The sequence below is a fragment of the Schistocerca nitens genome, chromosome 3 (assembly GCF_023898315.1).
Source record: "Schistocerca nitens isolate TAMUIC-IGC-003100 chromosome 3, iqSchNite1.1, whole genome shotgun sequence".
NCBI lineage: Eukaryota > Metazoa > Arthropoda > Insecta > Orthoptera > Acrididae > Schistocerca > Schistocerca nitens.
The window spans coordinates 972,480,607-972,507,658 of record NC_064616.1 but is presented as its reverse complement, the minus strand read 5'-3'; the positions used below and the strand labels follow the sequence as shown (position 1 = coordinate 972,507,658).

The following is a 27,052-nucleotide window of genomic DNA, read 5'->3' as shown; positions in this document are numbered from 1 at the left end:
GCGAGGAAACCAAGAAACAAATTCGGTTCAACAGCTGCTGCAACATCAACCAAAATGAGCACCGTCTTCCCCAGTACAACATTAGGTATGTTAACAGAGTATTTTTGATATTGAAATAACACTTTTTTTATTGACTACTGCAATTTTTATTTTGTTATTAACTTTTACAAATTCCTTCTGTCTCAGGCAATGAAGAATTAAAACTGACTGTGGCACAAGGAATATTTGCCTACCACACTGTGTGACACATTCACAGCTATAGTTCCATGGACTGTGTGACGAAGCAAGCGGGGATAATTTTAATTCCCCACTTGTTTTTTCATCTTCCTCCTTAAATTAGTTTTGTTACTTTGTAACGAATTAACATACGTGAATATAATCTGCATTTCCCTAAAAGAGAAAGATTGGCCCTCAGTTTTAAAGTAAATAACACCAGATCTAATTTTGTGCTTAGATATATGTATGTAATTAATTTTATAATTTATTTCAACTATCCCTAGTTAGTGTCTTTGTTATAGGGCGAAATCAGTAAATTGTTTCGTAAAGTAAATTCTATTGTTTACGTATAAACAAGTATAAATTCTGTGATAATTGTAAACATTTGGGAGACGAATTACTAGTAATCTTAAAGCATCTGTGTAGCTCTTTTCAAAAACATGTTAGCAAAGCCAGCCCTTCATTAATTCCAAAGTAATTAACAGTTTTGTCAAAAGTATAGTTTAAGTAACCATTTGTTAATTTCACGATTTAAACAAATAATTTGGCATAACCCTCGTAGTAGAAGAAACTGCTAAAAACAACCAATTTTTCGATGTATTCAGTGAATTTAATGAGTTATGTTTTAATTGTAATTCCTGTAATTTGAACTTGAAACAATGCGTAGTTTCAGTACCGATTATTGTGATGATATATAAGGCCCAGAACAGTCATTCGACGGCCGAGTTTCCTGTGCTTCAATTTAACAGTGAAATAAGGCCATGTGTAACAACAGTGACAGTGTCTGCTCCATGCGTACCTGATTATTCTTAAAGAACAGTGAACTTTGTGGATAGGTTTTATTGCTCGTATATGTTCAACAGGAAACTCCTGTAGCAGTATGTGGAGTTTCGCCTGCCGACTATTAATGAGGCTTATCAAAAGTTAAACAATAGTGCACTGGCCGTATAACTGTGTATTATTAGGGGGCTGTGAACAGTGAAATTAAAGTACTGTAAAACGTAACTGTGCATATGTCGGCTACATCATTTAAAGTAGTCAGTCTCGGAATCCACACAACCAATTTTTTTCAGTCAGTACGTCGATACCGAGGACAACAAACGAAGAAACAAATGCAGGTGGAACCGCTACAACTGCACATCGAAAATGATTAAGGAACTGTATGGAAATAAAAGTTCATTTGTGAAAGGACAAAAACAGAATGTACTGTTAATGATGCATTGGCTCCTTGGTGCAGAGGGATTATTACTGAAGACCTTTATGAAGTGAATTTCATAAGCATTGCTATAGATACCATCACTCATAAATCTACTAAATTACTTGCTCTCATTGTCAGAATTTCAAACCTGACAGTGGGGTACATGTAAAGTTGTCATATTTCTATTCCGTCGAAAATGAAACAGCAGCTGTATTATTACAGCGTGTACAACGAATATTATCAGAATGAGATTTTCACTCTGCAGCGGAGTGTGCGCTGATATGAAACTTCCTGGCGGATTAAAACGGTGTGCCCGACCGAGACTCGAACTCGGGACCTTTGCCTTTCGCGGGCAAGTGCTCTACCATCTTGCCCGCGAAAGGCAAAGGTCCCGAGTTCGAGTCTCGGTCGGGCACACCGTTTTAATCTGCCAGGAAGTTTCATATCAGCGCACACTCCGCTGCAGAGTGAAAATCTCATTCTGGAAACATCCCCCAGGCTGTGGCTAAGCCATGTCTCCGCTATATCCTTTCTTTCAGGAGTGCTAGTTCTGCAAGGTTCGCAGGAGAGCTTCTGTAAAGTTTGGAAGGTAGGAGACGAGATACTGGCAGAAGTAAAGCTGTGAGTACCGGGCGTGAGTCGTGCTTCGGTAGCTCAGATGGTAGAGCACTTGCCCGCGAAAGGCAAAGGTCCCGAGTTCGAGTCTCGGTCGGGCACACCGTTTTAATCTGCCAGGAAGTTTCAACGAATATTATGTTTGGTTGGGTGAAGAGAGGAGAAAACGTTTTCTGCAAATTAAGTCTGAAAAAGTCTCTTGTTGGGATTGGTTGTATGGTACATATAATTCACAACAGCGTAGAAACTGTAGTAGGCAAGTCACCAATCTATGCAGAAAACACTGTGTGTAAGATTTATAAGTATTTCCATATACTGTTAGGGTGGAACGACTAAACAAATTCTGCCGGCCGAAGTGGCCGTGCGGTTAAAGGCGCTGCAGTCTGGAACCGCAAGACCGCTACGGTCGCTGGTTCGAATCCTGCCTCGGGCATGGATGTTTGTGATGTCCTTAGGTTAGTTAGGTTTAACTAGTTCTAAGTTCTAGGGGACTAATGACCTCAGCAGTTGAGTCCCATAGTGCTCAGAGCCATTTTTTGAACCAAATTCTGTGAATTTGTGAATATTGGATATTAGCAAGTACTGAGTTACAGCAGCACAATGTAGTTAGCATTATTGTCTGCGCTTTGAAGGATTTTGAAATTGTATCCTGCTTTAAAATCATTTTTCCTGTCAGGATCAGTGTCCTCCTGCTTTGCATTCATTTTTCAAAAAATGGTTCAAATGGCTCTGAGCACTATGGGACTCAACTGCTGAGGTCATTAGTCCCCTAGAACTTAGAACTAGTTAAACCTAACTAACCTAAGGACATCACAAACAGCCATGCCCGAGGCAGGATTCGAACCTGCGACCGTAGCGGTCTTGCGGTTCCAGACTGCAGCGCCTTTAACCGCACGGCCACTTCGGCCGGCATTCATTTTTCAATAACGAGGAATCAGAATTATGGTTACGGTTTGTGCACAGTCAGCTACATCTTTCAAGCAAGCATTTTAGAAATTTAAAGACAATATCTGTGTTCGGGAAGCACTAGGTTGTCATGAGCTACTAAAAACAACGGTAAAAAATGGGAGTGATTATAATTTTTTTGAGTCTCCTAGTTAAATTCATGTTACTGAAACTGTATGAGGGTGATCGACCATCTCAAGAGAGATTTTATTCATTTGTAAATATGTTCTACAGTGTAACACATGACTTCCTAGTCTCATGGAATCAGGAATTTCCACATGACACAGACTTCCTTTGGTCAACAATACCAGACATAGGTAATGTAATACTCGACTGTTCACTCCTGTTCGATGAATTCTGTATAGCTAAAACAATTATAGTAGAACGATTATGTGAGTGGAATGTAAATCATGTAACAGTACAAGGCAGGTGGGCGGAAATTGTCAAAGTACTCAAGGAGAAAAACAATGCAGTAACAATCCTCTCTAAAGTTATAGAATTTATCCTTTGCCTTCCAGGTTCAAATGTGCACACATAAAACGTATTTTCTTTTTTTTTTTTTCAAAAATGAGTACGTACTGGTCATGTGAAAAGACCCGTTTCGGTTCCCGTTCAACAGGATTCATAAGTAGTTTTAGTGGATATCCAGGCCGTCTTCCCTCCGGAGCCTGATACTACAGTATATTTGCAGGTGTTCCGTATATTTAAGAAAAATATATGGTAGCCTTGCCTTTCGTTATCACTTTTTATTCTCGTATGATAAGCCAGGTATAGTAAGGTTACTGTTATCTGTCTGTTAAATGTTAATGCACAACATTATAGACTGTTTATCTACCCATAGTAATTTATCTCACGCAGTTTATGAGTGGAATCTGATTGCAAGGAAAGTTATTTAGAGATTCTGCGACATGCAAAAAATACTGATATTTCCAAGGCGTCGTCTACATTAGAACAACATTGCCGCGATTCCTGCAATACAAATCAGTTCTTTTTATATTTAATTTTGTTTGGGTTCAGCCAAACCCCTTTCAAAAATGGTTCAAATGTTTCTAAGCACTATGGGACTTAACTGCTGAGGTCATCAGTCCCCTAGAACTTAGAACTACTTGAACCTAACTAACCTAAGGACATCATACACATCCATGCTCGAGGCAGGATTCGAACCTGCGACCGTAGCGGTCGCGCAGTTCCAGACAGAAGGGCCTAGAAGCGCTCGGCCACAGCGGCCGGCTGGTTTGTAAGACTCCACCTCTCTTGGGTGAAACACTTTTCCTTAGGATTGTTTCAACGAATCTCAACCGGACATTGGCTTTCTCTTAGACTACTTTTATGCGGTCGTTCGACTTTTGGGTCGCTCCGAACTGTAGCTTCCTGACGTTTTACAGTTGTTAAGGTTGCAAGTGTCTCAAAGCCATTGTTTTAAGCGAAAGATAACGGGAGTTATCCGCCTATTTGTGCGTATTAAGACAGATTTGTCTGTGTCGAGGATCGACTGGCACCGCCGTCGTTCCCTACAAACAGAACAGTGTTATCCAGGAGTGCAGATGATTGCTCGTCATCGGCAAGACGGCGGCGGCAGGTGGCATCGACCAGCCGCTAATTTTAGCGTGAGTCAGCGCGGCTGATTGCGCGCCGGCACGGCAACTCGCCATTACACGGGGCCGCGCACGCACCGACACCTCCCCACCATACACGACACTGTCGCGGCCGCCGGGCCCTTACTGTTTACACTCGTCGGTAGCGCCGGAACCTCCTTACGCTTTTCACTGCAAGAAGTTCCGGTAATTGGTGCAGACAGTCGCACTCGAATCTCAACCTTATAAGTGTCTGTATTGCGAAGATATCCATTACACTATTTGGCGATAACCGAAAATGGTAATAGCTGTGAAACAATTGGGGCCTCCACACACTCAAATGAAACCCGCTACCGACGCGAGTTGATATAAAATCGACAGTGAATCACTTCCTTTGTAGTTAAATGGGGCTCGGCAGATGGACAGACTGCAGAGTGACTCACCATTAAATAGCGTTTTGCTAACCAGTTGCTAGCTACTCGACGTCCACGTTGGCAAGCGATCTGGGTTTCATCCTGTTCTCCAACACAACACAGCTATGTACTGTTTTTAATTTGAAGATTGACAAGCAGGTTGTGAACATCGGCCTTGTACAGAACGTAGGGAAAAATCCCAGTACTTACTGAAAGGTCCCATGCAACTGCCGGCCGGAGTGGCCGTGCGGTTCTGGGCGCTACAGTCTGGAGCCGAGCGACCGCTACGGTCGCAGGTTCGAATCCTGCCTCGGGCATGGATGTGTGTGATGTCCTTAGGTTAGTTACGTTTAATTAGTTCCGAGTTCTAGGCAACTGATGACCTCAGAAGTTAAGTCGCATAGTGCTCAGAGCAATTTGAACCCATGCAACTGGATGAGGGACCTGACAGATCAAGCGCGTTGTGGAATGGGAAAATAATTTCGTATGACGTGTATGTAGTGTACAGTACACCTATTATTTGAAATCAAATTACCGATACGTCAAATATATATATATATATATATATATATATATATATATATATATATATATATATATATATATATATATATATATGAGAGAGAGTGTATTCTTTTGCCTCTAGCAGCCTGTGTCATTCTGTAAAATAACATTTGCAAGCGGAAACGCATAGTAAAAACGGTGGGGAAACGACAGAAAAGCCACATATCCCCGATACGTGTTGACTGATGGTGTTCACATACAAATAATACCAACATCGCCACATATCCGTGAATATAAATCTCAGGATATTTGGGTTTTCGAAATAAAAGTAACGCCATGTTATGTTGGAATGATCAGATCAGTCAAACCTGATATAGACGACAATAATAATAATAATAATAATAATAATAATAATAATAATAATAATAATAATAATAGTGAGCCACATCACATACGAAGTTAACCACAAGATGCAAGACTTGCTTTTCTCCACCCTCGCCGACGGTAATCTCATTTTGTCATGTCAGTTAGACCCCGTGTGGAAACGCGATGCGAGGTACTCCGGAACCAGTTCCCGATTTAGATCTCCTGCCCGTAGCGTTCCCTTTCCGTCGCTCCGTGTGAGGACCGCCTTAAGAGAAACGGCGCGGAGTACAACGACAACATAAAACTAGTTGTAACGAAAGTAGATGTCAGGCTGAGAGACATTGGATGAGTCCAACGCCGGCCAAGGTGGCCGAGTGGTTCTAGGCGCTACAGTCCGGAACCGCTCGACAGCTACCGTCGCAGGTTCGAATCCTGCCTCGGACATGGATGTGTGTGATGTCCTTAGGTTTAAGTAGTTCTAAGTTCTAGGGAACTGATGACCACAGATGTTAAGTCCCATAGTGCTCAGAGCCATTTGAACCATCTGAATGTGACTGTAACGCGCGCGCATACGCGCGTGGGTGTCTTCGTACTCGTGTTCTATGTTAAGAGAGAGGAGAGAATAAAACCAGGTCCCGGCACCAACGAATAGCAATCCTAGCAGGGATGTTTGGAATTTGGTGCACGGCACGGACGCACAGTCTGGTGATTAGGAACTTTACGCCACCATATCTCCTTCCCTTGCATGTCAAACACTGGCGATGAGAACTTCTTCTGCTATCAGGATTCAAACCGGCTACTCAAGAATCGAACCCCAACACCACTACCGAGGTGGGTAACGCTCCACTGTTTGGAACTGTTATCTAGTAATCCTGACTGCACACATCGTCGTAACAGGTCGGTGCAGTCCATAAGGAAACGAAACAGAACTGCTTAGAAAACATAAATAAGAGTCTTTTGGAATAAAGGCCACTTGTTATCGCGAAACTCTGTTGGTATTTGAGGTAGCCTGTGAGACAACTACACTATGTGATCAAAAGTATCCGGACACCCCCAAAAACATAAGTTTTTCATATTAGGTACATTGTGCTGCCACCTACTGCCAGATACTCCATAAGATGTAGCTGCTAATCGCTGCCACAAAATGTCAAGTGTATCACGCATGGAGTTTTTTTCTTTGACAAACAATAAATACACCTATGGAGCATTCTCTGTATATTCGAGGCCATTGGCATATAGCCTACCGCAATACTAGTGGCAGTATAAATGTGGTATTTTTGCTCTCACAAACACTGTCAAACATGAAATGGCGACGATGTCGTGTCAGTTTCAAATTATTTTGTTACTCTCTCGGAATGCTCACATTGAAGGTTCCAGGTGGTAGGCCTGGTACTGTGGGCGAGGAGAAGGCTCTCGCTGTCCGCTCCGTCCAACAAACTTCAACAGATCCTCTTTCCCGTAGGCCAAATTACCAAGTATCCTCTCTGTATCACAGATGCATAGCATAACGACTTGACAAAATCATTGTTTTACGACGTTTATACAGCCATTCCGCAGTGTACGACACCTCAGTGCCGTTCTCATACGCTGTCCTTACCGTTCATTAGTGTGTTATTTAAATTCCACCGACAGCTAGACAGACCAAATAAAATGAGAGCCTTGAGGTTCTAACATAGATACATTATTGATTTTACAAATGTCGATTCGTACGAACCAAGAGGACAACACAACCCTCAGAATCTGTGTGACCATTATGGGAATCAAAGAGAAAATAGGGTCGGACTGCGAAATTGAAAGCATAGCAAGGAAGTCGTAGCGCAACAGCTTCCACGTAATTTGATCCACACGCCCTCGGCACTTGAATCTGTTACGACCGACTGTTCCAGAAGTACTGGCGAAACGACCAGCCTGTATCCTACCTCCAGATATACACTTTTCACTTTTTGCGATGATTTATCGAACCGTAACGTTTTGTTTTCCTTAATCACCACTGAGCAGGATTGATAATAATCCAACAGCCGCTCTGCAGTTATTACCTTGGCGTGTTGTTACAATTAATGAACTGTGAAACAGCCGGAGAATTCGGATTCGTACAGCTTCCACCTCAGGTGTGAATTTTCAGATAGTCATTGTATTTTATGAGGTAAACAGAAACAAGTAAAATAAATTATTAAAAAAAATTAAGGTTGATTGGTTGAAAATCTGCTTATGTGCTAGCACCACCTATAATTACTACGCTGACACTGATATTTATCATCAGGATATACACGGGGCGGCTCTTAACCACAAAGCATGTGCAGTAATAATTCCCTTTATTAAATGAAATAGAGAAAAAATTGTAATTTTGTCGTCAGTAACTCGTCAGGGTAACAGCTACTGTTGACAATTGAAATATCGAATAGTTAGAATTTACTCACTTCACGCAGGATCCCAGTTGAAGATACCTGATGCTTCAGTTGTCAACGGTAGCTGTTTCCTTTACAGGCTACAGCACGACGCTATTCATATAATATGCTCTATCACATTTTGCGCAAGGAATGGTCTGTAGCGTTTGGACCTGCATTTCAAAACCACCCTGCATAGTGAATTATTACGTCTGCCCCACTGCACGTTCTGCTTCTCGTAGCTATTCCTGAGACACCAACAAAATCTGCAACATTTAAGGGCCGGCCGGAGTGGCCGTGCGGTTCTCGGCGCTACAGTCTGGAGCCGAGCGACCGCTACGGTCGCAGGTTCGAATCCTGCCTCGGGCATGGATGTGTGTGATGTCCTTAGGTTAGTTAGGTTTAATTAGTTCTAAGTTCTAGGCGACTGATGACCCCAGAAGTTAAGTCGCATAGTGCTCAGAGCCATTTTTTGCAACATTTAAAACTTGCAAGTTCAGTAAAGTGTAGAGTGCACGATTACATAAAAAATTTGTTATGATAACCCAGGTCTGTTTTTAAAATTTGCACCGCTGATCATCATAGGTAAAGATGTATTCGGTACAATGGTATGTGCCAGAAATGATTCATAAAAGAGCAAAAAGCATATTCAGTCAAGACTTATCTGAAATGCTATGACTGTCTACACAAATTAGGAGCGAAATAAGCTAGTCTAGAGAAACCAAGAATGACTTGGACGTAACTATTTATAGTCCCTTCCACAATCTCTAACGAATCCGTATGGGTTAGTTACGTGGTTGTCAGAAATTGCGTGGAAGAACCACCTTGATTGTAGTTACTTCTGGTATGGTGAGTTCGAACACACAATGTTTTTTGATAAGAAAGCAGCTCTTCATATAATAGGGGAAATGGTTCTCATTTTATTCGACAAAGAGAAATGTAAAAGCCGTATGTGGTGCCTGAATTCTTAGTACTACACACGCTGCTGGATTGGCACACGCCCACCCACACTGTCGGCTACATTTTTCTGGCATCTAGATAACAGAGCTGTATGCAGTCGTCACATCATTAGATTACTTTACTTGCATAGTATTTGGATGTTTGATCAAATCGTCTTCTTCACGGTTCTGACATGGACAACAGCTGTCGAAACACTATGACGTGGAAAAATCCATTCGTCAGGCCTTCTGCACATGCAGAATTATGTCTACTTCATGGTTAAAAACAACAGCTTCAGAATTAATTTATGCTTACGATCTTGGCCACCGTAAAACTGAAGTGTACGCTCAGCACAATTTTCATTATCTATCCGTGAAAGGAATTAAAGAGAATTATTACGTTGACCTACCGTTCTGATACATCTTCACTCACTACCGTCTCCACAGAGATCCAAGAAAGCGACACATAATTATTGTTAGCGTTAGTCTAAAGCCGTGGAGGTCAGTCTGGTCCCTACCAGCCAGTAGTGGCCGTTCCAGCTTCCATGGTGGGCGGTAGGCGTTTTAAAAAAATTTTCGTTACGTTTTCATAAAATTTTGACGCTATTTATTAAGTAATAATTATATTTATTCTGACTTGGCGTAACTCTGCTTCGTAAATTTTGTACGATAAAGTGACTTCCCTTCAAGATAGATACAAAAGTGGGTGATAGGTTTAAAAAGGCTGGTCTTTAGTAGAAGCTTTTTGATATATTGTCAGCCAGTGTGACAGTACATTTGACCCAGCTGTACCACACTCAATACAATAAATCATAGTCATACACAGGATGGCATAACCACGACACAAACTTTTAGGGGCAATGGAGAAAGACAAAAGTATCAGTACGAGATAGAGAATCCTGGTATGGAAACGACTAAGGTGGCAGTTAGAAGAAGCGAGAGTGAGAACATTTCTAATTTATCTTTGACCTTTTCAGATCATACAAAAAAAATTAACAGTTTTGTAGCAATTTTATTTATCGGCACAACTCACTCAGCCGGTTGTATGTAGGGTGGGAGGGTGGGAGGGAGGGAGGGTGACGTTGACTTGAACTATACACTGATCCGCTCAGCATTTTTCGCATTAAGAAGTTATGACCAGCGCTAAGTGATAGGACCGGCCGGGGCTCGATCTGCGTACGCTGGGATTTGTGGTGTGTGCGAGCCCACTGAACCACCTACCGCACATCGTAAAAACGAGGATCAAGTAGCTTCTCGTATTTCGCTAGCAAAGTCACACCATAGGACCTAAACTTCGACGCAGTCGTTTCCGAACCAGGATTCCTTTAATCTGAACTCGATAAATTTGCCTTCTCCAACGTAGTGGCGCAAACACTCGTCGGGTGCTGCGTCACATCCGCTTACAAGAGAGAGCCGGCGTGAGAAATGGCACCACACTCAGACGCAGTGTCACGAGGACACCGTCACCGGGACAAAGAAATCGCTCTCTATTTTTGATTTAATTGCGAGCGTGCGGGGTATTAACACTTGCGAGTCCGCTAATGAACCGTTATTCGTCCAGAAATGAGAGGTTGTCGTGGCCGTACACAATAGCCGATCCCTTGTCTCCGAATAAATTACTCACAAATGAAAGGTTTGGCTGCGCCGCGCACGCCGTCATTTCTGAGCAACAACAAAAGAATATTCCAATGATTTTTTACACGCGAGGTGAGAGGAGGCGCGCTGAACCTTCGGCGTAGTCAGCTGCCTCATTGTCAACACCAGCTTTCTCACGGCTGCACTTCAGCCCCATTAGACAATGAGCGAAAATAATCTCCGCGAATATTTGCTCGGCCTACACTCTGCAGCTACAACCACAGCAGTTGCCAACCATTTATTTTCAAAATTACACATACTGTAGCGGCCGGCCTGAGTGGCCGAGCAGTTCTAGGCGCTACTGTCTGGAACCGAGCGATCGCTACGGACGCAGGTTCGAATCCTGCCTCGGGCATGGATGTGTGTGATGTCCTTAGGTTAGTTAGGTTTAAGTAGTTCTAGGGGACTGATGACCTCAGCAGGTAAGTCCCATAGTGCTCAGAGCCATTTGAACCATTTGAACTTGCTATCGAGTCCACGAGAACTAAACTTGATTACTACTTTACCTCTGTGCTTGCGGTGTAGGCTCCTCAACAATTCTGAACTTAAGGATCCCTGACACCCTGCACACTCCACAAGGCGTATGACATTGCGTAGTTGAGAGTGCTTGCAGTTACACCTACGAATAGTGCACGCACAGAGCGACTCTCACTATACTAATTTCTCTCGCTTTACTGCCACAGTCACATCGCAAGCTGTAGGTGGGAGGAAGCAATATGTTAACTCATTCTTCTTGGAACACGCGTTCTCGGAATTTTCTCTACTGTAGCGTCTGCCACTGGATTTCGATCAGCATCTCCTCGCTCTCACGTTTACGAAAGGAGCCGGTGACGAAACGTGCCCCTCTTATTTGGGTCCTGTCTATCTTCTCTAATACGTCCAACTGTTAATGCTCCCAGACTGACGAGCAGTACTCAGGAATACGCCGAACGACTGTGCTGTAAGCCACTTCCCTAATGGACGCGTTACTTTTCCTGAGGAATCTTCCAGTGAACCTTAGTTCGACATCTGATGTATAGAACTAGATGTTTCAATTCGTCGGTCGCCAGGTTTTTAGTCGTTTGGTCTTACTGACTATTTATGCTCAACAAGTCAAATTTATTATCACGCCAGTCGAATGCGACTTCTCTGTATGGTACCTGATAGCTAGAGATTACAGAACAGTTAGCATATTGTCGCCATGTCGAGGCGCACAACAATTAACTGATAGGACTTTAAGTCAGCCATAAAGCATTGAAACTAGCACTCCTGAAGAAAACAAATAAAAAAATTGAAGTGCTAGTCCAACAGGGTTTGCAGAGAAGCTTGGAGAGTAAGAAATTGCTGGAGTTGTGACCAGTCGCGCATTAACATGTCTGTCTGTATATGACCTTCCGTCTCAAATTTCGTCAGTAGAGTCGAAACATACTTCATATACACCATACAGCAGCCGCAAGATACATGGAATCTCTGCCTTAGGTACTTTCCAAGCTTACAAAGACGACTGTTAATTAAATAAGAACATAACATACATCTCAGGGGATTCGCAAGTAAAAGGGATGAGATACGGCAGCACAGGTTTCAGAAGGTGTGTACTGCCACTATGAACCTCCTCTGGCACAGGCGAATACGTCAGTTGCAGCATTAGCCAACTATTGGGTACTTGAATTACTCACCTTTTGTTGGACAGAAAACATATGTTTATTTTAATAGAATGGTATATGGTAACTGACAAAGGAGTGTCCTTCGGCAGCTACAATCTTTTCCCACTTTTCGGGTAGCAAATGGAACTTGCGACAAAAAGAGTCAGTTATTTCGAGGTGGTCCATTAACGGAGCCAGCTTGCGAGATGGTTAAAAGAATGTGAAGTGTTTTTCAGGAAGGCCATACTGCATGGCCCGAAACACATGGTAATTGCAAGGACCGATGTCTGGTGAATATTGCGAGAGGTATAAGACATCACATCGACATCCCTCCAAGGTTTCCTTCACTCGGTTTGCAGCATGTGGTTTGGCACTGTAATGAAGCGAAACGACTTCGTCATGTCTCTGAGCATATTGTGGGTGTATATCTTGAAGTGCGCCGTTCAAACCGAGTAACTGTGCTACGTAGCGTTCAGCATTCACTGTTTAAACCAGTTGCAAGAGCCCATAGTACACCACACGGGCCGTGACACATTTTGTCACATCAAAATCGTTCTATTTGAACCGTCGAAACCAGTCTGCACACTGTTTCCGACAGAGCATGTTCTCCATACGCTTCCACTAGCCAACAATGACTTTACGCAGCAGATTTCTTGAGATGAAAGCAGAGGAGTGACACGCAAATGTTGCTTTGTAGGTAAACACCCCGACATGTCCTAGGCACTAAATTCGTATGTTCTTTTTGCTCCATTCGAATATCACACGCAGATAAGGAAGCCTAATGTTTCTACAGTTCAACAGGTCTCGTGTCTGTATCACATCGCACTACTAGAACCACTACCCTCTCTTCGTCAAAAGCGAAAATTAGTTCAAACTCCCAATAGCTGATCGGTTACCCACTGGAATAACTCCAATTTCATTATACGTTACTGCGATTGTCGCAAATCACTTGGAGAAAACACGGAACGGTTCTGCTACAAGGGCCACGGCCGAGTTTTTCCTCATTTCTTTCATAGCTAGAGCAAACAGCCCAGCTATTGCGATGGCGATGTAGCGGGCACTTCAACACACAGAGGAGGTCGCAGCTTTCTGGTAGAGCGCTTATTGTACTAGGTATCATAGGACACTTTCGCGAATAATACTGTCTACTTCGTTTAAGGATTTTTTTATTCGCGTGTGAGTATCCGCCATTTGAAATGCAGTTTTGTTATTGTGAAATAGTACCTTTTTAAGTCATGTTTGGCATCTGAATTTATAAAATGACAGAGATTAAAACTGCAAATAGTATAAGTAAATGAGCCGGCCGCGGTGGTCTCGCGGTTCTAGGCGCGCAGTCCGGAACCGTGCGACTGCTACGGTCGCAGGTTCGAATCCTGCCTCGGGCATGGATGTGTGTGATGTCCTTAGGTTAGTTAGGTTTAAGTAGTTCTAAGTTCTAGGGGACTGATGACCACAGCAGTTGAGTCCCATAGTGCTCAGAGCCATTTGAACCATTTTATAAGTAAATGACCAGAAAAACGAAGGCAAATTGTATTTATGTAGTTAACTATAATGCAAAGTTAACAGTTTACGCACCCCGTCGATATCGGTTTTATTGCGGATTGACAACGACCTTTGTTTGTGAAGTTTCGTTTCTGGTGGACGAGATTAAAACGTTGTTGGCTGGTAATGTGCAAATAATGCTTCCCATTCTTACACTACTTTTATTCTTAATTACAGCAGTTGATTTTGGCAGTAGTCAAAACATGTCATGAAATAACGTAAAAATAAAAAAAAAAATGGGGAAAGAAGTAAGGATCATAGGACGCAGCAGAGGGCATTAGTTGTAGAAGAGGCTTCAATCAATGGAAGGCTGGGTTAGCTGTTGCCTTGGAAAGACAAAGCAGCTGTCCATAATAGCATCAGTATTGTATCATTGTTTCAATCACGTAAATACTACGCAACACCGACTGCCTTCGAACTGACCTATATTTATGGTATTGCGCCTCACATCAACGTGAGAGGAGTGTGGTTGCAAGCAGTAAGATAAACTCGAAAAAAATCTACTGCTAAGATTTTTAAAATCCTGGAAACACACATGCAAGGAAGCAGAACTGACTTAATACCAGCAAACTTTCACATATTACTATCCGTCTCTGTAGCTGAGGCCGGCACGGTAGCTCAGCGTGTTCGGTCAGAGGGCAGTGTGCTCTCTGTAATAAAAAAAACTGGGTGAAGGAATCAACGATCAACTAGAAACGGATGTCTTGTGACGTCCGCCCAGACCAAACGCAACAAACTATATCGAACAAAATGAGAAAAAAAAAGTGGCCAGCACGCCTGACTACCATGCGGAGGACCCGGGTTCGATTCCCAACCCTGCCACGGACGTTCCCTCCCCCCCCCCCCCCCTGGTGAGAGGACTGGAACGTGGTGCACTGTCTCCTTACGCCAACTGAGGAGGTACTTGACAAAGTGGTAGGGGGCTCGAGATCAGGAAAACTGATAACGGGCGAGGGACCTGTGTGCTGACCCAACGCCCCCCCACAATGTATCCAATGAAGCCACTGGCAGAGCATGACATGTCAACGCCGATGGTCCCAGCAGGGCCTATGGAAGGAGATTACGTTTGCAATATATAAAAGTAAGGATTAACCCTTTAATACGAACCACAGTTATGGCAAACGGCGACGTTCAAAGTAGTTGTGACTCGTGTCAAGTGTGTGGCCTGCTGCATACCTGTCAAGTGAGGAATATTAAGATTTAATGTCCCGTCACCGACTGACGAAGAAACAGCTCCAATTGGAGGACACACTGTTTTCGGTATCAAGTGTATCAGACAATTCTTTCCACTCTTAAGCTACTTCGAATCTTACTCATTGTCATGCTGAGATTTCCTGCTCCACGAAGTGCACGAGACGTTTTGTCCCCGATATCCATATTCTACGATTTTCCATGCAGATTATGACACAACTTAATCACATTTTACGAATTTGAATAGAAGCTGTACGCGCGTTCCGATATGCACTCTACTGACATCGTATGTGCACTTGGAGCCGGCCGAAGTGGCCGTGCGGTTAAAGGCGCTGCAGTCTGGAACCGCAAGACCGCTACGGTCGCAGGTTCGAATCCTGCCTCGGGCATGGATGTTTGTGATGTCCTTAGGTTAGTTAGGTTTAACTAGTTCTAAGTTCTAGGGGACTAATGACCTCAGCAGTTGAGTCCCATAGTGCTCAGAGCCATTTTTGTGCACTTGGAACTACTGGGGGAAAATGAAATTAAGTCACACTTTCACCTGCTGCACTTCGTCCGAAGTTTTAGCGAAGAAACAATAGAAGCCCTAAAACTTCGAATTTGGGGGACTTCCTGCTGGACACTGATCGTCTCGCAATCAACTGTAGCCATATTTGTGTCAGCGAAACATAGTTTTTACATGATCGTGTGGTAACGTCCGAAATTCTGAAGAAGGCGGATTTCGTATTGGCAAATTTATAGCGGCGCATGTGCAACCATGTGGATGCCGATGGGGGATGGCCAACTGCCGCTGTCCCGGTACCGGTATGTATATTGCAACGCGTCGCGGACATAGCCCGCATTCCAAACCAGCCGACCACTGCCTATTCCAGGTATTCCGCCTTCCACGGGCTCCGTTGCGCTGTATATCATCATCTCCCATTCGCTACGGTTGTCATACGGGCGCAAACCACATCGCTACACCCACGGGCCCGTCCGAAACCCGGCACCGTGTATAAAGTATTAATACCACCCCTCAAGAATAAAGGGACCAGCGCTCTCTCTCTCTTCTGAAACGTCGTGACAGCAAGGCCAGCCAATTCCGACTTTCATTTTGCTCAATACCGCCGAGGTTTCTGGGCGCCAATGATCGTTGGATTCGTCACGGCTGCGCAAGTTCCGCTAAACAGCGAAATGCCAACACGTATTACAGCTTTTCAGACACCAGTTATGGACTTGTTTACAGTATCACAGCTACAGCAGAGAGAGAGAGAGAGAGAGAGAGAGAGAGAGAGAGCGGGTATCAGTGGGCTCAAATGGTGGCTCTGAGCACTATGGGACTCAACTTCTGAGGTCATTAGTCCCCGAGAACTTAGAACTAGTTAAACCTAACTAACCTAAGGACATCACAAACATCCATGCCCGAGGCAGGATTCGAACCTGCGACCGTAGCGGTCTTGCGGTTCCAGACTGCAGCGCCTTTAACCGCACGGCCACTTCGGCCGGCCGGGTATCAGTGTTTTATTGAAATTGACGCATTTCCGACAGTTGTAACGATACAGCATTGCTTCCCGGAATGGCGAAACGGAAACCTAATAATTATTTAATGCCTTTAACGAAAACATCCATAGCCCTATTGTGATCAAAAATGCCAATATCATTACTGTGAAAGTATCAATGTTGTGTGATTATGCTGTTATTTATATCGTTCATATTCTTTGAAGGTTGTCTGTTACATGTCTCATAAATTCTTTGGTTCATTTTTCGTGTAGTTGTGATCATCTCTGGCTGTGTTTTGAAATGTTCAGTTGGTATTTCGTATTAAATTGTCGTACTGTGTGGTGCTTAATAAATGATCCGTTTCTAAAACGGCAATTGTTGATTTTTCAACATGGTAGTAGATGTGCGCGGTTGATAAAGTTTGTATGAAGTGCGTCAGTTGCGCCGATTTCGGAAAAGAATTACTCGACGATACAGAAGCGCAAAGACGAGACAATGGCCAGAGACAATAAACTCACCAGCGCAGAAAACTGGGGGGAGCTAGAGAATTATTATGAGAACTATTTTAGAGTGTGACGAAATCTTTGATGTCTTAAGTGGTGAACTGATTAGGCCAGAAGGAAGTGGACAGAGTTACGAAACCGAACGTGCAAAATGGAAAAAGGCTGATGCAAAGGCAAGGAAAAGACTAATTCTGTCGCTTGGCACCAAGCCTTTACTTCGTGTTGGGGAATGCAAGACTGCTAAAGAGGTTTGGGATAAGCTACACAAGATCTATAATGTGCACTCAGCTGAAAACTTTGATCTGCTTAGACATAAATTCCATAACATTGTGTGGGAGGCATCTGGAGGTATACACGGTCATCTACCCAAATTCGATGATGTACAAACTCAGCTTTCGTTGTTGGACAAGCCGATTGACGATGGTGACATTTGTGCACGATTTTTGCAAACTTTGCCAAAAGAGTTCGATTACATTTGTATTACGTGTCATGATCTGCCGGCTGAAGAAAAGACATGGAATAAATTACAAAAACGGTGTTTGAATTATGAACTAAGAATAACAGATCGTGATGACGAAAGTGTTGCTACAGCAATGATGTCGAAAATGAAGATTAACAAACCGCAACAGAAGCAGAAACAAACCTCCTCTGAAGCAGATTCGTTAAAAACGCCTCATTATAAAAGGAATGAAGACAGACAATGCTTTTCGTGTGGTAAAGTAGGTAACTTATCAAAACAGTGTAAGACAGGGTTGGTTTGTTTTAAATGTAAGAAAAAGGGCCATCGATCAAATGAATGTAGTAGAGTAGACAAAAGAGAAGATTGTGCTATGTTGTTAACTAATGCAATACCGTGGATAATTCAAGAAGCTACAGCTACACAGATAATTCAAAATCGGAGAAACTGTATCAATGGTGAGACGCAACAGTTTTTCAGTAGATGTGAATACACTGGACTGTGATGAGTGGTACACTAACAGTGGCGCAACACATCACATAACAAATCGGCGTGATTGGTCCACTACGTATGAACAATCTGAAACTCCGAGGAAGATAGGTACTGCCAAGAATGGTGTACATATTGAAGCATTTGGTACAGGCAGAATTGATGTACAGGTGTTCAATGGACAGACATGGACAGAACGATATTTTTGAAGATGTTTGGTTTTACCCTGATGGATTCTGTAACTTGTTTTCTGTTAAGAAAGCTGCACAGAAGGAACTAAAACAAATAATCGAAAATTATGGCAAATCATGGGTATTTTTCAAAAACAATAATGCAATTGCTATTGCCAAATCCTGCTGTGAAAATGAGCTTTATCGTTTGGCTGTGAAGGTTGTTCGTCAAGAAAAGTCTTGTGTTGTTACTTAAACTGATGACACTTTACAGAGCTGGCATGAAAAAATGGGTCATCAAAATAAACGCTATGTGCACCAGTTTTTCAGGTTGCAACATACACTTTGAATCGGACGGGTCCCACAAAAATTAAAGGTAAATGCAAAACTCCAAGTGAAATATTTTTGAAGAAACAAGGTCATTTTGATAATTTGGTGATATTTGGAACTGAATGCTATGCTGTACGATGCTTAATAAATGATTCACTCTGCAGAGTGAAAATCTCATTCTGGAAACATCCCCTAGGCTGTGGCTAAGCCATGTCTTCGCAATATCCTTTCTTTTAGGAGTGCTAGTTCTGCAAGGTTCGCAGGAGAGCTTCTGTTAAGTTTGGAATGTAAGAGACGAGATACTGGCAGAAGTAAAGCTGTGAGGACCGGGCGTGGTCCGCAGCTCGTGGTCGTGCGGTAGCGTTCTCGCTTCCCACGCCCGGGTTCCCGGGTTCGATTCCCGGCGGAGTCAGGGATTTTCTCCGCCTCGTGATGACTGGGTGTTGTGTGCTGTCCTTAGGTTAGTTAGGTTTACGTAGTTCTAAGTTCTAGGGGACTGATGACCATAGCTGTTAAGTCCCATAGTGCTCTGAACCATTAGACCGGGCGTGACTCGTGCTTCGGTAGCTGAGATGGTAGAGCACTTGCCCGCGAAAGGCAAAGGTCCCGAGTTCGAGTCTCGGTCCGGCACGCAGTTATAATGTGCCAGGAAGTTTCAAAGACTGCATTGTTCACAACCCCCCCGCCCCCCCCACTCCCACCCCCCCGGGTGAATGCGCGTTCACCGCGAACACAGGTTGTCATATTAATGTGAGTGGACCGTATATATTGTGTAAGTATTGCATCCATAGTTACTGGTTACAACTGTAAAAGTTGACAGACAATGGAAGTCTAAAGTGGGCACATCATGTTTAACGCCCGGTCGCTAAACGACCACAGCTGGACCTTCCAGCTTGGCCACTTCCCCAGAGCGCCAAAGCGTCTGAGAAGCTTGTACGTGGTCGTGTTATCGCGGTCTTCTTACCCAGCAGTTGCACACAACGATGAAAACACACTTCTAAGCGCTTCAGAACAAACAGTGAGGACTAGCAGTAAGTAGCATCCGAGGCAGTCCGTGAACGGCGAGGTTTATAAAATTTCAGAGTGAACAAGTAAGTGGCGCGTGTTAGTGAGAGACTGCCTCCTCGTATCTACGTATACACATAAATACTTTAGGAGTCCGCCTATCTCCCTTGTTCAAATCACGTACGGAGCGAAGGGAAATGTAAGTACTCTTATCTCGTCGTGTAAGTCATTCACCAAGATACAATGACGCCATTAAGTTTGTATCTCAAATATTGGTTCCACCCCACGATACAAACGTCGCTATTGTTCCAGCGATTCCAAGATCATTCTAGGAACTCGTCACTGAATTATTTCTAATTCTTTGATTCGAGTCACAGTTGATCGCAAATATGACGCACGGAAGTATCACTTCCTTACTTGATCTCTTGAGCGCAATGGTCTACTAATAATCTTAAAATTTAATGGTACGAAATTTTGCTCCCTGTGTAAGAGAACTGCCTCACTTTCAATCATAGCAGAGGCGTGGAATTTTTGTCAAGGTCATTCTTCACCGTTATCCGGCAGAGACTTTGGTTGTACGCAACAGAATCGCCAAAAACTAAAACTAACTCCGTCTACAGGCCGCAAGCGACCCATCGGGACCATCCGACCGCCGTATCATCCTCAGGTGAGGATGCGGATAGGAGGGGCATGGGGTCAGCACACCGCCCTCCCGGTCGTAATGACGGTTTTCTTTGACCGGAGCCGCTACTATTCGGTCGAGTAGCTCCTCAATTGGCATCACGAGGCTGAGTGCACCCCGAAAAATGGCAACAGCACGTGGCGGCGGGATGGTGACCCATCCAAGCGCCGGCCACGCCCGACAGCGCTTAACTGCGGTGATCTCACGGGAACCGGTGTATCCACTGTGGCAAGGCCGTTGCCAACAGAATCGCCAAAGAAACATTTAAAGAGGTTTTCTTAAGCAGAGAGAAAAGGGAACACAGAGGATGGTAGTTCCGCTACTGGTGGGTAATGGTCGTCCAGTTACGGTAAGAATCCCCCGTTAAGAATTCTTCAACATACCGACAATACTTCAAAACTTTCTACTAGCATTCGGGAGGACGACGGTTCAATCCCGTCTCCAGCCATCCTGATTTAGGTTTTCCGTGATTTCCCTAAATCGTTTCAGGCAAATGCCGGGATGGTTCCTTTGAAAGGGCAAGGCCGATTTCCTTCCCTAACCCGAGCTTGCGCTCCGTCTCTAATGACCTCGTTGTCGACGGGACGTTAAACAACACTAACCTAACCTAACCTTACTATTAGCTCAGTACGGATCGTCTTTCTTGAATTTCCTAGAAACTTTTTCGAGGATACACGCGCATAACAGAAATGCTTGTCTTCAAATGCGAATAGGAGTGGTACACAGTGTCACCGCAGTAGCCACAGAACAACTCTACGTGTAGCCAGACCAGCCTGTTTCCTCAAAAAAAAAAAAAAAAAAAAAAAAAAAAAAAAAAAAAAAAAAAAAAAAAAAAACAGAACGTCCAATATGATTTGATTTAGAACGTTAGATAACTCTGTCTTCGGCGCACGAACTTCGAAATCGACGACGACAACAGGGCTTAAATTTCTAACCCACTCATTACTAACGTCAGAAAAGACGACGCTGAGTTCGTAAACATCGCTCCCAAATGACAAACCAAAATTTTTAATACTTTTTGTTTTTCTCCTCTTTCCCAAAATCAGTCCGATTTTATATACAGACATTAACTGGTCTGCTTTCTACGGTCTCCGATTCTTAAAATCAGTCAAATGGTTCAAATGGCTCTGAACACTATGGGACTTAACATCTATGGTCATCAGTCCCCTAGAACTTAGAACTACTTAAACCTAACTAACCGAAGGACAGCACACAACACCCAGTCATCACGAGGCAGAGAAAATCCCTGACCCCGCCGGGAATCGAACCCGGGAACCCGGGCATGGGAAGCAAGAACGCTACCGCACGACCACGAGCTGCGGACTTGAAAATCAGTCGTTATGGTACTTATGTCCCGAATTTGACGACAAAATTACTGTTTCTCAATTTTTGTCTCAAAAGATTAACTGCGGGACGTGTTTATGTGGAGATTTTAGGTGCGCTGTTGCATCATGTGACATGGATGTTCGATAAGAAAGAGCGAAATTGCTTTAATGACACTGCCTCGCTGAATAAGGATACGCGAAGACGAGATTCTACGTGATTTAATTTTTTTGACGGAAACATCGATATATTCCAGCGTCTAAGAAATGAAAATAACGCAGGTTTTCATTGTATTTGGTACTCCTACTAACCGCGAGGGGCGCACCCACACACTGGAAATCTCTAACGGTGACAAAACGTGTCGTTTACGGACCTGAAATTTATCTTCCTCTACTTACTGACTATTTGATGATTAACGAATGTCGTTAAAAAAGGTACAAAATTCAGAGTTGAAGTTATTCAGTATTTAAATAAATCACCATGTAATTGCAGTCTGAACTTTTTCTGGTAATTGCGTCATAAGTCATAGTTGTATACCGTTTGACTGGTGGGTTAGGGAGTAGTGGTCGTGTTGGTGGTGGTAATGAAATAAGAGAGAGGGTGAAGCTCGGTGCTGCCATATGGAGTAGCGCCAATCTTACCGTCGCCAGTCGACGACCGACTACTATAACAAGTGCCACAAACCAGACACTGCTGGGAAGTAAGGTCATGGGAGAGTTGTGGCGCCCTGAAAATATTCTAAGTTCGCAGATGGCGTGGTGCCGGACAAGAGGGGTAGCCCCAGTGCGTGGTCCAGGCTGCGTCGCTGGGATTCCATGTTAACGCTGTGTCGATCAAGGAGATTTGTATGCCAAAGATGGCGGGTTTTGTGAAACCATAATGGCACACATTACACAGCTCATGTGGAAATTAATAATAGCCAGAGGAATCATGATACCTTAAAAATAAACGTGCACATTACCATCATTTGCACGACGATTCTGATGATGAAATCTGATTTTAAATATCTTTATTAGTTTCAAGTTTAGTATCTAACTGTACATTATACAAGTAACACCCAGCAACGAATTTCCAAAATCTAAATGGTTCATCAGATTTCGTCGATCGACGTGTCTTTAGAAAGCTATTGGCTCTGAGCACTATGGGACTCAACTGCTGAGGTCATAAGTCCCCTAGAACTTAGAACTACTTAAACCTAACTAACCTAAGGACATCACACACATCCATGCCCGAGGCAGGATTCGAACCTGCGACCGTAGCAGAAGCGCGGCTCCGGACTGAGCGCCTAGAACCGCTAGACCACCGCGGCCGGCTAGAAAGCTATTAATGTAAACCTAAATTGGTATGAATTACAGGCATGTAACTTGAATAGTACATGAGCTATTGGAGGTCAAAGTGGCCGATTACTATTAATCGCGTCCGGCCATAAGTACTCCACAGTTACACGAAAAAACGGTAGCAATATGCTTATAAATATCTTTATTCATCTATGTCTTTGTGTGGTGTCACCGCCAGACACCACACTTGCTAGGTGGTAGCCTTTAAATCGGCCGCGGTCCGTTAGTATACGTCGGACCCGCGTGTCGCCACTATCAGTGATTGCAGACCGAGCGCCGCCACACGGCAGGTCTAGAGAGACTCCCTAGCACTCGCCCCAGTTGTACAGCCGACTTTGCTAGCGATGGTTCACTGTCTACATACGCTCTCATTTGCAGAGACGACAGTTTAGCATAGCCTTCAGCTACGTCATTTGCTACGACCTAGCACGGCGCCATATTCAGTTACTGTAATTATCTTCAAGAATGTATTCTGAACAGATAATATTGTGAACCATGTATCGTCAAGAGCGACGTTCATCATTAATGGATTAAAGTTAAGTATCAAACTAATTACGTCCGCTTTCTGAATTCTCATTCCTTGTCATGTTCCAAACCTAACGTCAGTATAGTTGTTCCCTCCTCACGCCAGCCTGCGTGAGCTAAAACGCGTGCATTTCGGCCTCCATTCGTAACACTGTGTTGGCTCTCCTGCTAACACAAAACTTTGTTTATATCCGATATATACTATTCATCAAGAAATTAGTCAATTATTTACTGTGTTTTAGAAAGCACAGACACATTAGGCTACTGGCTTACTTCTGTTCTATTCCTTTGATATGTGTATTTAATTTGTTAATGTGTTGGAGCGTGTTTATGGTCCAGCCATAGGAATATTTATTTAATTTAAAGTTAAATCCAGTATTTCGAATGTGTTTCATTGTGTTTGTGAGCGTGCGTTGGCTTGGAGACAGGACGGGAGCGCTCTAGCCAATCACAGCGATCGTTCAAAAAGAACACGTCGAGACACTGTATGGAAGTGGGGGAGGAGAATCGTTTCGAGAGAGGACAAGGAGTTCTGAAGAGTGTGGCGCACAGGACACATGGAGTTCTGGATGGGAAGGCGTGAAGGACGGTCGCAGGAAAGACATGGAGAGTGGAGCAGTTTGCGCGTAGTCGCAAGGGATAGAAATATTTTGTAGTGCCGAGCTGTGCACTTGTGAGATTTCCATGGCTTCTGCAGTGTAGACGTAGAATGCGTTTAGAAGTGAATATCTCGCGAACTATGTTGTTGCTGTCTAAGGCGCTGCAGTCATGGACTGTGCGGCTGGTCCCGGTGGAGGTTAGAGTCCTCCCTCGGGCATGGGGGTGTGTGTATGTCCTTAGGATAATTTAGGTTAAGTAGTGTGTCAGCTTAGGGACTGATGACCTTAGCAGTTAAGTCCCATAAGATTGCACACACATCTGAACATATGTTGTTGCTGGGCAACGGCCTTGCCGCAGTGGATACACCGGTTCCCGTGAGATCACCGAAGTTAAGCGCTGTTGGGTGTGGCCGGCACTTGGATGGGTGACCATCCAGCCGCCATGCGCTGTTGCCATTTTTCGGGGTGTACTCAGCCTCGTGATGCCAACTGAGGAGCTACTCGAGCTAATAGTAGCGGCTTCGGTCAAGAATACCATCATAACGACCGGGAAAGCGGTGTGCTGACCCCACGCCCCTCCTATCCGCATCCTCCTTGGGGGATGACACGCCGGTCGGATGGTCCCCGTAGGCCACACGTGGCCTCAAGACGGAGTGCTTTTATGTTGTTGCTCATAACTAATTACGTGTAGTACGAATCTATTGTTGCCCTGTTATTCAATTTGTATTTTATTTAATTGCCGGACCATCGACACCAATAAGTGTTTTACAGTAATAAAGGGCATTCTTAAAGGTACTTCTGCTATCCTACTCATCATTGAAAGTCGTTAAAATAGTACCTGCAGATTTTATTTAATTGTAATCTTTATTTGTAAATTTCTATATAACTTTCAAAATTCGCAATTGCCGAGTGATAGGAACCTTCAACCATTCGGTTCATGTGTATGTTCATAATGTGTACTGTAGACTCAGAAGTATTTGGCTTGTAATGCGGCAATTAAGTATCCCAGCCCCTAGACAACGAAACCAGCCAAAACTTCTAATATTTTAACTTTGAGTCTGAAGGTAGGTAGCTAAGGGCCACCACACCCATTTCATCATTTTGTATTTGAAAGCCCAGAATGTTGGATCAAAGGTCTGCTTTACGCCACCAGCTCTGTTCGCCTTGTCTGATGACAATTTTGAACGATCTAACCAGCTACGTCATTTCGAGAGCCCACTGTGTATTTGCGACCTCGGCTACGTAGCAGTGTATATGAAGTTAGTATAAGGTACAGCGCCCCCGATGTGCCACGACGCCAATACACGTGATTCGGCACCATGTCTTCTTCTGACGATGTTGTCCCGGATTTGGCCAACGGTAAAAGACGTTACTGGGTAAATCCTTACTGGCATACTAATTTGAAGGAACGAGGTGCTTTTAAGTTTTTTAAAGAGCTGAAAGTATCTCCGGCTTTCCGTTTACTTTTTTCCGAAGACACACTAGCACTGGAGAATTGTGGCTGAAAGATCAAATGCAATTGAAAACAAATGCAGCCTTAATTTCTATAAACACAAACTTAAGAAATCTGGAGAAAACAGCTGATCGTTATTGGGAACTGTGGAATGTACCGAACTGTAACGGTAACTTCGAAAGAAAGCGGAAGAGTTAAAGCTTCTGACAAATCTGGATCAGCATTTCGGAAGTCCAGTCTTGCTAACTGTTTCAGATGCAAATTTATTATTTTCATCAACTGGCGTTGGGGAGTATGGTCGAAACATCGATGGAAGAGTAACAAAAGAAAATTCTTTCGGTAAAGCCTTGTTCTGAGGCGGGCTATCGCTTTCGGAAACTACACCTCTTTCAGAGAGAAACTGCCAGTTTGTTACCATTTTGCACCGGATGGAAGATTTTTCTCTTAAACACACAGTGAGACGTTTTCCTGGTAGACAATGAAGTTAAAGAAAGGCGCCTATTCAATTATCTAGGACGGAGCTAACAAAGATTTGCACTCGAGTCTGTTGAGCGCTCCGGCTTCCCCCCCTCCGCTGCGCTATTCCGAGAAGCTGTGTGAATGAGACGGCTATGCGCTGAAGGCTACACACGCGGGAAACTTGTGAAACAGTGTTTGCAACACAGTGCGACTGCTTCGAACGGGGGTACCGCACGGCAATTGGATTTCTCTAAGTTTTATATTTATGGCACGTGACGTTCACAACCTCTCCCAAAACAGTTCGATACAACTCTCAAAAATTCTCGATAAAATCGACTTTTAAGTTGGCTGACCACCTTTAATATACTCGAATAAGGTACTTTATTTGACAAGTAGTGAGGCTCTGTGCCAGAGTGCGTGCTCGCTGCGTGGGAGGCCTGGGTTCGATTACAGATGGAAAGAAAATTTTAAACAAAGGTGCATTTCCATGAAGCGTAGAATGCATAAAGTGCACGAGATTGGTAATAGCTAGAGCGTGTCTCGTTTAGGTCATTACTTTTTCGTTTCTCCTTTCAGTTCGAATACCTAGGTCATTTAAATCTAAATGCTAATTAATACATCTGTAATTTTTATGAAAAATGCGCGTCTTCTTATTTCTAATTACATATCACACACAAAAATCCTGTTTTCACGGGAAACACAAATTCTTAATTACCGATTTTTTATGTAAGATCGTTAATCAAGATCGTATTATTAAAAAAAATTACAAATTATTTTTCTTTCTTTTTGTATTTTACGCTGCACGTAAATGCTCACAGAACACGCACCATCGTTTAAAAATGTGATTCCATCTGGAATCGAACGCAAGATCTCACGCAGCCAGCACTCTGCCACAGAGCCACACTGCTTGTCGGGAAAAAAATCTAGCTTATTTTGGCATATTAAACATGGCCGAAAAACTTCTAAATCGATGTTCTCGAGAATTTGCGAGAGCTGCATCGAACTGCTTTGGGGGCGGTATATTTGTATTCTGAACTTCACGTACCATAAATATGAAACATAACACAAATACGACTGGCATATGAAGGTTTTACTTTT

General features: G+C 43.5%; 1 protein-coding gene and 1 pseudogene across 1 annotated transcript in view; one reads left to right on the top strand and one right to left on the bottom strand.

The window, feature by feature from the left end:
- Window positions 1-27,052, bottom strand: part of LOC126249508 (latrophilin Cirl) — a 777,653-nt gene that overhangs the window by 163,014 nt on the left and 587,587 nt on the right. The gene's annotated exons all lie outside the window — the stretch shown is intronic.
- Window positions 24,382-24,498, top strand: LOC126249998 (5S ribosomal RNA; annotated as a pseudogene).